General features: G+C 44.8%; 1 protein-coding gene across 1 annotated transcript in view; it reads right to left on the bottom strand.

Annotated features, from left to right (window-relative positions):
* The window catches only part of TMPRSS7 (transmembrane serine protease 7), a 731,423-nt gene that overhangs the window by 92,075 nt on the left and 625,307 nt on the right, over positions 1-14,041 (bottom strand). The gene's annotated exons all lie outside the window — the stretch shown is intronic.

The following is a 14,041-nucleotide window of genomic DNA, read 5'->3' as shown; positions in this document are numbered from 1 at the left end:
CAGTCCGGGTCGATACCATAGTAGTCTATGAAGTGTCAATGGAATAGGAGACGCAACAATCCAAAAGTTTGGGCGTGGGTCGAAACCAGGAGATCAAGTTGGGATTTCATGATAAGATTTCACGAAGGAAAACGGACGTAACCACAAATAGTAAGAAATACTAATTAGCAGCAACAAGCCCGCTGGAAGACGCTGGTTTTAAACCCGTAAGGGGGGTGTGCCTTGTTGTATGTCCTTCACGTACGAGCCGTGTCAGCTGACACGGGTTCCGCCATAGCTTGTACAGACGCCATGGCAACCTGTATCTGCTTCAGAAAGGAGCCTGTGAATGGGACGTACACTGCAGGGAAGTTTTTGTCTGTCAAAGTGTAACAGTAGCAAACCGAATAGTGCAATTACCTCTACCCTCAATACCACAGCCCCATCTCTAAACAAAAAATTCAGATGAGGTAAAACATAGTTTGTTCACTCTATATCGCTTACAAAGAGAGAAGATAGTAATATCCAAAGACGGTGGCTACAATTAGAGAACACTGAGAACAAATGAAAAGGCATACTACACGGCAGAAGGTATAGATTCAACATCAACAAAAGGAAATCCGCCTTTACCCACAACCATATTTACCAGGCTAGCCACAACCCATAGGAACTCTTCAGTTGCTTTAAGGAAATGGCCTTCACATCAAAAACAGCCTCCTTGTCTGACCTTACAAAGAGGTTGACTGACATGATGGCATCATTCTTCACGTGCAAGATGAATGCCATCACAGAATCGATCCCTAAAACTGATGACTTGGCAATGCACTCGACACCCACCATCCAAAAAATGTCTCGAAAAATTCCAACCACTTGCCTAAGAAGACATATTAGCCATCCTGGAAAGAAAATCAAACCTTCCAAAACCCAAACTTACTCTTGCTTCTCACACTTAAAGTGCTTCTGCCAGCAACGAGGTTGCCTCTCATCAAGCTTTGAAATCTATCTCTGTCCTTAGGCATGATCCTAACCCATTGACGGAGACTTATAATACTCTTGCTAAAATATGCAGACCCAGACCTTATGTTACCAGCCAGTTACTGGCCAATGTCCATCCTCCCGCTTGAAGTGAAAATGATTAATAGAGGAGTGATTGCACAGATACTGGAATATAGCGAACAACACCACCAGTTCTATGACAAACAATCAGGCTTCAGACCAATCACCAGCAATGAGACCTCACTTCCGGATATTAGGGAGGATATCCTGGTCAACATTGAAAACAAATCCCGATGCCTATTATTCTTCTCAACCTATCTGCTGTCTTGTACACTGCAGACCAGCAAACCCTGCTGTCTGGATCAGCGTCTTGCATGGCCAGAAGAGGTAAGTAATGGTCCTGGATCTCTTTATTCTTAAGGAACTGCATAGCCACTATAAGGCGGGGCAACTTCCCCTCTCACCCTTTTAGATTTCCCCACTGCCTCAAGGTTCCTCAATCTCACCATGGCTATCCAGTGTCTACTGGAATACATCCTTGAGTACTTCTTCTAAATGATGTTCAACATATATTGCCAACAATAAAGATCAGGATCCACATGTATAATAACCCGACCCTTCAGGCTGATAAAAAAGATCCCTGGATGAGTGGCAGCCTACTCTGTCTGAACACGGACAACACCAACATTACCGATTCAACAACAGATTAAGTTCAAAGCCCTCTGCATCACGTGTTAAGTGGAATGGCAAAGTGGTCCAGCCCATATCTCCCAACGTCTAACCAAGCATGTCCCTGGCAATGCACTCAGATCTATAACATCTAACAACCAGGCTCTCACAACTTTCAATTAGAGAAATATGGAAAGATAAGCTGCAGTAACTAGACCAGAACTAGAGAACGTTCTACCCAAGGCGTAGAGTATTGAAAACACTTCTGTTCAAAAGAGCTTTCCCCGCCTGTGGGGCAGCCCAAGGTTCCTTCCCAATCATGTATTTGCATCTTTGCATTTAATTAAGTTCAACATATTCTAGCACCTCCTTGATGGGGCTAAGGTTCTTCTGAAGCCTTTGTAATATCTTGGAGCTTGTTGTTGCTGCCTTTTGCTTTTCCTCCCCTTTGCCCTCCCAGTGAGCTGACGTTTTTTGTTCATATGCTACTCTTTATGAAACACCAGAAAAAATAAATAAATAAAGTACAGGAAGCCTGGATAAAAAGCCCTAATCGGTGGTTAAATAAAATGGTGCCAGAAACTGCTCAGGGTGCAAGAGTGAATTTAATGGAAAAAATGGCAAGCTGGCGACTATGGAACCAGGTAGTCAGAGAGCAGATTTTTCTGAAGCTTCACAGAATAGCTTCTGAGGCCAGACTCACTTCCTTCCTGAAAACAGCCTCTGCTGTGCACTTATCCTGATCCATCAGCCCAGGATTTGAATACGAATCCATACATACTTCTGTTGTATTGTGCTTGTGCTGGTATAGTATGTTGCCTATTAAACATCAACTGGTTTAATAAGCCTTACTTAAAGAAAAGCTTTTAAAAAATAACATAAAAAAGAGTAGGATATAAAGGAATTAGTGAACATGTGTAGAATTATAGAAATCTGGTGCATAAGCAAGTCATGGAAGTTCACATGAAGTGGGCACCAGGGCAAGGCAAACAGGACGGTTGTGGTGAAACTGGGAACTAGGTCAGGGGCAAAGGAACAGGGAGCCACCTAGGTGCTGGTGGATTTTTTGTGTTTGACACTGAGTGTAAGGTGCCAATGTAAATCTGTGTGAAGCCTTGCGGTGAGAGTTAAGGAACTAGGCACCGGGCTGGTATCCAAGGAGCCACGTGGGTGGGCGGGAGTGTTTTTTTTCTGTTTGATACTAATCCTAAAACCTCAATGCACAGCTCTGTAAAGCAGTGGGGTGAGACCGAAGGATCAAGGCGCTGGAGCCAGAGCCGATGATGAGGCAAAAAGAACAATGTTGACAAGAGAGTAATGTTGGAAGGGGTACGGGGACAGTACTGCAGGTGTGCGTTTGTTCATAGAGGCAAACACACATTAACGGTATGCAGTAATAAAATCGTGGCAAAAATGTTGCCTTTACAAAAAATCGTGGCAAAAATGCTGTGGTTTGATACGGTAAAGGTGTACCCCATTATACCATTTAAGGGCAGTGGGGGTTGCAGGGTTGTCCCCCTCTCCCTTTAAATGGTATAATGGGTCTGGGGGTTGCGGTGGTGTCCCCTGCATCCTTTACATGTATTGCAGCAGCAAAACCACAGCCTTTTTGCCGCAATTTTTTGCGCAAATGGCAATTTCTGCCGCAATTTTAACACGTGGAACCACATTAACTGAGGCACCAACTACTACATTAGACAATGCTATCAAGGCAGGCCGATAGTGTTGGGAGGAAACTGTGGGAGCCACGAAAAGGTTCAGGAGATAGACCCAACTAGTTGACCCATGGAAGTTGGACATCCTTCAGTAAGCTATCCAGTGGGGTGAAGGGTTGCCCTGGAACATTGATGGGAGAAGCGTGCACCAATTCGAACATACCGCCGGTTTATTTAATTAATATTAATTCGCCGGTTGGTATTTTTTGCCACTCGATTCTAAAATGGCGTTTGTGTTCGCTTCTGTGACTCCAACCCAAGTCGAGCCCTTTGTTCCACTTTTTGGCGGGCTTCTCCACAGAAGCCTCCAAAAGTGGTGCCACTCTGTCTGGGTACCACAGGGAGTGTGGGAGGGGGTTTAGGCACCCTGGACTGAGTTACCTTGGTAACTCAAGTCGCACTTTTGTGTGATTGGCCCAAGTGGTGAGTTGGCCGTCTCACCACTTAGCATGTTTGATTGACAGCTAGGCTGAGTGAATAGGGGTATGCTGCATAAAAGCAGGGCTTTGGGGACTGGAACTTCAGAAGCCACCACAGGACCTGAGAATCCGACGAGGGAGAAGCTAAGCCGACCTACCACGACGACACCACCGGTGGAGCCCTGCGGAACCGAATCACCACTTGCCGACGACAGAGAAGATCTCCCAGCTGGAGAGGCTTCTTCCCCTGACTGGTGGGCACAACCAGTTTACCTTCTTCTCTTCGCACCCCAGACCGGTCTGTGGTTGAATTGCCCGTGCCAAGCACCCCGGCAGCCGGATAGCCACTTATCACTGGACCGCGAACCAACGGACCGCTCCTTGTACCTGAGAAACTCTGCGGCTAGTTCCTTCCCTGGCAGTGCAACGGACTCCTGTCTTCCTCCCCAACGAGATCCTCTCTTCCCCCAGATGAAGCACTGACTTGCATCCGCTGCCAGGAACAACTGCCCCCGTTGGAGTATTCTCACCACTTTAAGGTACTGTGTCCGTCAGGCCTCCTTTTCTAAAGATTGCTACAAAGTAATAATAACCCCTTAATCTGACTGGGCTGGCCGCCTTGACCCTCTAACTGGTCCTTTTCTTTGGTCCAACTCCTTTTTGAACCGTTACAAGACTTTTGTGCACTGCAACCGTGTGACCTTGGACACATTTCGTTTTGATCCTCTTAAAGCGGGTCCGGCCTACTGTCTCTGAATTCACGGTGTTACTTTGCCTTACTCTCTTGTTGTGTTCGTGAAAAAGTGTTGGGATCTGTTTCAATTGATTCTCTGCTTTTCTCTCCCTTTTTTAAACAAATTATTAGAGTGCCATCTACGTTAAGCGCTCACCGCTGTCTGAAAATAAGTGGGGCTTTACTTAAGACTTGTCTAATATTCTTTTAAGGGAGTGTATATCTTTTAGTGACCGTGTTTTTGAATTGCTTACTATTAGTGCTTGTGTGTTTTTCTAGATGTGGTTTTAAATAAATAATTATATCTCTTTTACACCAAGCTCTGGTCAGTGTTTACTTGTTCTACTGTGTTCTTTTGACCTATTGTGAATACTCTGTATACTGCCTAACTCTTCGTGAGGGAAGTCTGACTGCTCAGCCACAGCTACCAAGTGAATCTGTGTGGTACAGACTGCTACCAAGTGGGTTTACTGCCAAACACCTGTAGTCCTAAATCTTTTTCAGTGGTCCCAGAGGGAACTGCACAGGTTTCTGCCTAACAGTCAGAGCATGTGAAGAGCCAAAAGTAGGGAAAATAAAAAGAGACATAGGGAGCATTGCAATGTTAGAGGCACAAGAGGATATCTGAGAAACATGGACACAGGTAGACTAGCAATGACAGACCAGATGATCAAGGCCTGGGATGCAAAAACACAGGGGTATCTAAAAGGATATGCGGGGAGGGGGCAAAGACCAAGAAGCCAGAGAGCAGGAGAGGGCCATTGCAGGGCCCCAAAGTGACAGGCCCGATTCTGCTTTTCATTCCTTCTAGCTTCCGAGGTCGATAAATTGAGTACCATTGAATGGGGTAGTAATACAAGCGGGTATTGCAGTGTCGAGAAGAAGGAGGAAGAACACAAACTATTATTTTAATTAGTATTTACATAAAAATCTTGAGAAAGAAATCTGAAATCCTACATATCCCCCAGTAACAGATATACTCTAAAAAATATAATCCCTTGCTTTTATTTTTCATTCCTCCACAGCAGTTACAGTAAGAACACAGAAGATTGCCGAAATCAAGGTATCCATAAATCAATTACAACACCCTGATGCTTGAAATGTTCCAACCTGCACAGGGCCACCAGGCATCTCTGTGTATTGCTCTGTCTTCACTCCGAGAATTGTTTGACGCAAGCACCTTTTGAACAAAATGTGCAAGGGTCTATGCATTATTACATCACTGATTTCATGTCAACTTAGGCACCTTGCACACTAGTTAGAAAACAATCAGGCTTATGTGGTGCAGGCATTTACTGTAGCGTATTCACAGAATGACCGACTTTTGAATGCTAATGGCCCCTTCCCACTGAGCTGTGACTTGCCAGGGAAAGGGGCCATTAACATTCTCCATTTCACCCTTGTGTCCGCCCCAGCCCAGTAATACAAGGTAAGACTTCAACGAATTATGCATCAACCCCCCTCTCCCTTTATCAGGAGTTCACGGAGATAACGCTCCATGTTTTATTTTATTTTTTATTTATTTATTGTGCATTTGCAAGGCGCTTATACATTAAGTGAATTGTGTTTCAAAGCGCCCACAGGGCAACAGGGAGGGAACATGGGAGTGAAAGGCAAATATGACAATGAGAGAGAGAGGCTGTCCTACTAGGTCTTGTGAGCATTCAGAGTGTGCACGTGCAGATAGACAGAGGGATATGGCGGAGTGCTAGGAGTAACAAGGAGGGAAGTGCTAGGGAGTACATTGCAAGCTTTACAGGGAGTAAGTTGTACGTTTTAAACTTCAAAAAGCACCCTTTACCTCGTTTTCAGGAACACACAAAACTTTAAGTGCCACCACCGGAAGTAAGACATAGTACCTTGTTAAAAAATGATACATTGAATAGGAACACTTGGGGAGTTATAATTATGGTGGTAACAATAAAAACATCAGGCATTTTACCTGATCACGAGTTTGGGGGCATTTCTTCTTGAAAGGCTGCCAAATATTAATATCGGTAGCACATGCAGTAAGAATGCAGTCATTTCAAGGGTACCCAAGATTCAAAGTCATCTGAACCCTTCAGTTTTTCCCCATTTTGGATTCCTTTAGGGCTCCATAGGATTTGGCAATTTCTGCATTTGATAATTATCACACATGGTAATGCTTTTGTGTGAAGGCAAATACTGTCGCACAATATCTGGTGGAAAGGAAGAGTTTCATTACTGAAACTCGCAGTTTGGTGAAGTGGTAAAACATCCAGTATTCTAAAATACCTGAGGTTTTTCTAGTACCGCCAAACTTGTAATAATGCTCTTTTTAGTTGAGTTTGCATGGTGTATTTAAGGTATCCGGTAATATTATCCCTATACATAATGTTGGCGGGAAAAGGTTGTAGCAAAATTGTATATGGTGGCCATATATATGGCGTCAAGGAGAGCAGGGGTTGCAGGGGTGTACCCCGCACCCCTTGAAAAAAAAAGGTTTTGTGGGTCGCAGGGCTGACCCCCTCATGTTCAATGTGATAATGTCTCTGCAAAAAATGGCAATTTTTTGGCGACTTTTTTGCCAGGCAACATTTTTGCAGGGACATTATCACATGGAACCTTATTTAAAGCATAGCGTTCATACAAAGTGCTTAATTCGGCAAATAACTTGTGCATGCAGCATGCTTTATGCATCCCATGCCAAAAAGACCATATGCAATCCAAACTCCTAATCCTTCTTATTGTTACCATTACCACCTCACTCATAATAAGAAAAGTCATGTCCAATTCACAGAGTATAGCATCCTCTTATCGTGAGCAAATGTGTTCATTGGTCGTGCACACATTTCGACTGCTTAACCTTCTACTAGAAATGCTTCTGATTCACGCCTAGTCTTCATCCGGTTACAGGCTTTGGCCCTCATTACGACCCTGGCGGATTTCTTCCGCCATCGGCGGACTTTTCCGCCATGGCGTAAAGTCCGTTTACGCCATGGCGGATGGTGGACTTACCGCCCCATTCCGAGGTCGGCGGGGCGGTAAGTCCCCATTGACCCATTTACCCTTCCCCATTCCCATTTCGGCCCCATAGGGTATAATGGGAGTGGGGAAGGAGTTAATTACGCCACCGTAAATTACGGTGGCGTAATTAACACCAAGGTCCCATAGCGCCATGGATTTTTACGCCCGCAAAAAGCGGGCGGAAAAATGACCATGGCGCTCTGGGAACTCGGGATTGGCGGTAAGGGGTCGGCGCAGCTAACGCTAGCGTAAACCCCTTACCGCCAGGGTCCTAATGAGGGCCTTTATGTTGTTGTGAGCGGCTAGTGTGCATCACAATGAGTGTATATATTGTTTGGACTCACCGGTAGTTGCACATGCCTCCGTGCATACATCAGGTCATATGTAAGTTACACCTTCAGTAATAACGGAACACTTCCTGCTACAAGAAGCATAAGGTAAAATCCCTATGTGTTAGCTAGGACATGTGTTTTATTTTAGAAACTTTGACTTTTTGTGGGAAATGTTGCAAACAATAGCATGTTAATGGACCAAAATCCTCCCATTGAATCCCTCCCCTTCGGCCAAGCCCCATATATTGTCCCCTTTCCCACCTTAAGCCCACCTAGATCACCCCTTGTTTTCCCTCCTATCCTGAAAGTCATAATTTCTCAACCGGTTATTGGCATCTTAATGTAGTGTACATTTCTCACTACCAAGAACTGTGACCAAATGCCCAGTGATTTGTACTTTATGCCCAAGTCCACTCATATCATATCCTCATGTGCTGCTACTGTGCCTTTTATATAGTTCCACTTGCTTAAACATCTCATCCCCCTTTTCCTGTAACAGAGAGCTCATCCTCGGGCTGTATTTAGGCCAGTCTCCTCCATCTCATGTCACCCCCATTTATGGTTCTAGCATTAGCACCAGCCCCTTATAACCAATTCAGGTGTGAGAATCATTAGGTTATCCTCTCCACTCTACGTGAAACCTGTTCCTAAAATGTTTTCACCCTTTAGGGCAGCCCCAAATCATGTGTAGGCATGTCCCATCGCACTCACAGCTAGCCATGGGGAGGCAGTGGGGGTTAAATAGCTAGTAATCCTATGGGGCTTAGTTGGGTCCCATGGGTACTAATAGGTTATCTGCAATATATTATAAAAAATACTGGATTCTGTTTTGAAAAAAAGGAAATATGAGGTGCCAGGACTAAGCCTATGAGATGCCAACCCATCTATTTATTACGTGACCATATTCATGGAGATATGCAATTATTAAATTCAGCTTCCTCAGCAAGGCCACAGTACTAATGAATAAGAAATACAGATTAACTTCATGGCTTCAAATCAATATACTAAATAATTACAAGACACTGCAGACAAATGACACAGTTAAACGTGGATCCTGATGAAAACTAGGCAGAATTTCTTTTTTTTAGTTGAAACATGGTGACCGGTAAAATGTTGTCTGACAAATGTGTTCTTATTTTTTTCGGTTCCAAATGCAATTTGCATTATGTGTCTCTAACTATTATATATTCTGAGTACTGGATAGCATGTGTTACTTTAATTGTGGATGAATCAGATATAAAAGCAAGGAATTCATACTTTCTCACAGTTTTTTAAAGTTTGGTGTGGGTCATTAATGTCAAACATTGTTTCAAATGTTAGTAAATATTGGAGTTAGAAACACTTTATTATGAACATTAGTCACACTTTTGCCTGAAAAACCTGTGTGAACTGAGCACAATTAATCAGCGATTGCATTGGTGGTGGGCCATACCAGCCAGTATAAAAGAACAGTAGGGTTATTACAAAGCATAACAGAGCTATTATCAGCGGGAGTAGCCCACCTCTAAGTTAATTATAGATTGTGCATCAATGGAACTACATTCTACCCCCCAAAATGAGACAAAATACAAAACAAAATATCCACTATTACATTCGGGGGGCACTCCCCCATTTTCCACTTCCTGGGCTCTACAAGCCGGTATGGCTCAGAAAATCAGTATAGCCTGGAAATTGGCAAGTGGTGGAGGGCTCACGATTCCCTGGTGGCCCTGCCATGGTAGCATGGCTCTCAACAATGCGCTCTTTCACTCTTTCTCCTTATGGGAGCGCTGTGCTGATGGTCATGTTGCCAACCTTGCATGGCTCTCATCGTGGCCCCTTCCACAGTGCAACATGTCAGTATATGCAGGGAAATAGATCACACCAGTCTTGCCTGTTATCACTCTCCTTTTGTTGTAAGCAATTACCTTAGCTAGGTGCTAAATGAGATCTAGTGATAATGGCTAGGGTGTTGATGCCAGGCCTGCACCAAAGATGAACTGTAACAGGAGTGCTGCAAAGGGCACACTAGCAGAGAAGTAAGCATGTCAGTGTTTTTTGTTTTTCAAAATGATTGCCAACATTGATCAGCAGGGCTAAAGGCAAGATGTAACCTATGTCTGTGTATTCTAATTTGTACAGCTCCCCCTACAACAGTTTGACACACCCATCATTGACAGAGAAAATATTCTCAATGAAAGCCTTTATGCACCAAAACATATATATTATGAATGGGGTCAACATAATTTCCATTACTATTACTTGCCTGTTACATCCAGGGACGTGGCCAACCTGCCACCTTCATTTGTTTTCTCTTGGAGACAGAGGCTCTAGGGAGGTTAGCCTAGCCAAAAACAACTGCAAATCAAATGTGCCATTGCTTAGAAGTAGCACAGTACCTGACGGAGATAGCATTTTCCTGGCCTATGTGAGGTACAAGGTACTATACAAACTATTAAAAGACTGAGTTTGCCGGCCTGGGAAAATTGCTGGTGATTCTCTGACTGGCAATTTCCCCAGACCGCCAAACTACAAGTTTGCCAGCATGCTGTGCAAAAACGATACTCTGTTGCTTTCAGAATTGTTGTCCTATCTGGCTATACATCCCTGCTTTTTGAAACCATACACTGTGAATGGAGGAGCCCCCTCACAATTTGCCTTTCAAAATCAAGGGCTCTGAAGGGCTGCCATGCCTGAAATACTTTCCGCTAAAGTGAGGACTTGCCAGTGCCCTCCTCAAGCCCTCTGCCCCAATGTGATGACCACATTTCTTCCACAGACATTCATGTTGTTTTGGGCACTGTAAACTAACCTGGCGCTTAAGTAATCAGGTATTTCATTGCTTAACTAAACGGTACTCATTTAATCTGCCTATGAAAGGATGAGTTGGCCCTGATGATGTTCAGAAACTGTGTCCTGCAGGTTTTTTAAAAACATGTATTTATCCATTAATATATCGCCGTACGCCCATGGGCAAACAGATGTGAATACAAACAGAAACAACATACAAATCGAACAACAAATAACAATAAACATATAAAAAACAAAAAGTAATAATGACATGCACCTAGAGAATGTGGGCAATGGATTAAAGAGCTCAGCACCACATTTCCTTTTCCTTTAACTTTCCGTCTATGTTTTGTACTGTCAGCAGGTTGCTATAAAGCCAATGTAATGTAAAAGGTGAACTGTTACTGCCTGTCTCCTGTATCCTGCTGGATAAAAGCTGATATTTGAGATAGATGGTGGAAGGACACCCTCAAACATGCTCTACCACATGCATAACAATATGGACTTGGCACTTTGGGCGGCAAATTAAAGAATCCCAGAAGTAATGGGACAATATTAGCACATGGCAGCACAGCAGCTGGCGGCTATAGTTTCAAAACACATTCCACATAATTGCACTTTTAGGCACAGGCAGATGCAGGGATTGGTCCAGAATAACACTGTGCTGATTAGGTACTGAAGCTAAGATTTAAATTGAGGCGTCTGCATGCTAAGCTCAGTAATCGGGACACTAGGCCCCACACCCAAAAACGTCATCACTGGGACTTGGCTGCAGGCACCAGAAGTGCTATGCAAATAATAACCTACGACACATCACATGAGGAACCCCCACCCCACGAAGACATCCTGTCCTGTGAGGTCCAGGCAGTTTGCCCCTCTGACTGGCACCCCTCTTGTGACGGACCTGCATTGATGATGAATGTCCCCAATTTGATGACCGTATGCCTCAAGCCTCAAGGAAGAGTGACTGTGGAAGGCAGGCTGTGGGCAGCAAAGTGAAAGTGCTGATCATGGGGAGCAGACAAACACTAACAGTGACCTGCAACACCACACACAGAGAGAGGGCAGAAGAGGCAGAGCAGAGCCATTGCCTCAGGCAAGTTGCTTCAGTGTGCCACCCTCACAGAAGGAGGGGAAGCATCTGATCCAAGGCAGGCAGGAACCAGGATAGAAGCCAAGGCCTGCTGTCTTTCAATGCATGGGACCGCCTCATGCTGCTTGGCTCTAAGGCTCGCACAGTTGAGCTCACTCGCTTTCGCAGAAGCATCCACACCCAGATATCAGGGAAGGCAGAGAGAACAGTGACAAATGATTGGCTCACGGCAAAGGGGGGGTAGAGTCATCAGACAACATGAGTACCTCCATGTCAATCATCAATACTGTTTTTTAGTTTGGGCTATAAGGTGGTGCTTTAGCACCACCTATAAGCCTGAACTATTGTATTTGAGTACAGATAGGGAGAAATGGCATATGAGGAGAGACACAAAGCTAGTATGGGTTCTTTGATTATTTTCCCACCCATTGACTGCCCATGGTCATGCTAATCCCTATAGCCATTCCAACGCAGTTCCTCCACTCCCCTCCCAAAATACCTCCTCATGGGACCTCTTTTAACTTGCTTTAATTAAGTCTTACCATCAAACTTTGCACTCTAAGCACCTGGCAGTGATTTCTCAAAGCAGTCTTCTGAGAGTTAATGTCTTAATTGGAGTCATAAGCGCGCTACTGGTGTAATAAAAATATCTTTTTTTTTTAAAAAAAAAAGAAAATTATTTTGAAAATAAACAATACAAACCAAACTTGCAGCATTAATTACAATAGACTCGTAAACGTCAATTAACACTCGATACTGCACCCCAATTCCCCCCCCCCGCTCAACATTTCAGTTCTGTATCCACTGCATGTGGCTGGGTATCGCTTGCTTCCGAAGCTGCAGGGTCCACTGCTGTGCCAAACAGTCCTGTAATTAACATCCTCCAAGCCGTCAGGTTACCTACATCTTCCTCCCCGCAATTGCTACATGCCTCCTGCCATACCACCGTTTCAGCCTCCGCCCATTTTTGCAAGTCCCGCCACCATACCTCTATCCGCGGCTTGTGGCATTGCTTCCAGCTCATGGCTATCCTTCTTTTAACAAGCACATATGCCAGGTCCCTCAGTTTCCCAAGGTGTTTAGTGTTCCGTAGTCTGGGAAACCCTCCCAGCAGGCAGGCCCAGGCCGTATCTATGTGTAGCGGGACCCCTTTGTCTGCTAGTTTCCGTGCCGCTTCCCCCCAAAAAGCTTTGATCACTGGGCAAGACCAGAACATGTGTGTCATATCTGCGTCTTCCTCATCGCATTTCGGGCATGCTTGTCTTCCTGCATTCGCAAACTTTGATATACTTTTCGGGGTCATATAGGCTCTATGTGTTATGTATAGCTGTAGTTGCTGCAATCTAGCATTTCTGGACACTTTCTTATGGTACCCCATGGCCCGCTCCCACATCCCATCGGTCAACTGCGCCCCCACCTCCGCTTCCCAGTCCAGCCTCAATTCCATCAAGTCCCTCCCCACTCGGGTCATCACCACCTCGTATAATCTAGAGATCTCGTGCCCTCCCTCCGATATGTCATATATCGTTTCAATTAGAGCGTCTGGTTCTTCCTCCAGCACAGTCTCCGGCCAGGTTTTTACGGATAGTCTGCACCAGCCTAAGATACGTAACATATTGGCCCCCATGCAACCCTGTCTCTTCTCCCAGGTCTTCGAATTCTTTAATAGCCCCTTCTTGCCATATATCTCCCAATGTGGCCAGTCCAACTGATTCCCAATAGGTCCTGATTATCATCCTAAGCTGGCTGTCTCCCTTAGTTAAGGCAACCAGCGGCACCTGTGGGGAACACGGGCACGGGCTCTCCATCAATTGGCATGCTCTGTGCCACATCTTCCACCCAAGCAACAGCATACTCGGCGTTCATTCAGTTCAAGTCTAGGAACTCAGATGATCTCTTTTAGGTAAAACGGGGCACAGTCCTGCCCAAACAGCCTAGATTCAGGAGTTTCTTCATCAGAAAGCCATTTGGTTACATATTGCAATTGGCTGGCTACATAATAGGCCTCGAAGTTTGGCAGCTTGATGCCCCCTCTATCATGGAAGTTCTGTAGCTTCCATAGCGCCACTCTATTGCGGGTGCCGTGCCACAGGAAGTCCCTACACATGCTGTTTAGTTTGGCAAAGAACTTCTTGGGTATCAGATGTGGTATATTACTGAAGAAATGCAAGAGCCTAGGCAGGACCACCATCTTGAGCATCGCCCACCGCCCCATCATCGCCAGCGGCAGCTTCTCCCAAAACTTCATATTCGTGCAGATTTTCTTCACAGCCACCTCGGTATTGTGCAAGTGTTCCCCCTCCACAGTATGATATACATCTATTCCGAGGTAGCGGAAAGAATCAGCT

This window comes from Ambystoma mexicanum, chromosome 7p (genome assembly GCF_040938575.1).
Source record: "Ambystoma mexicanum isolate Mex_15411 chromosome 7p, UKY_AmexF1_1, whole genome shotgun sequence".
In the NCBI taxonomy this organism is placed as follows: domain Eukaryota; kingdom Metazoa; phylum Chordata; class Amphibia; order Caudata; family Ambystomatidae; genus Ambystoma; species Ambystoma mexicanum.
This window is presented reverse-complemented; position numbering and strand designations above follow the sequence as displayed.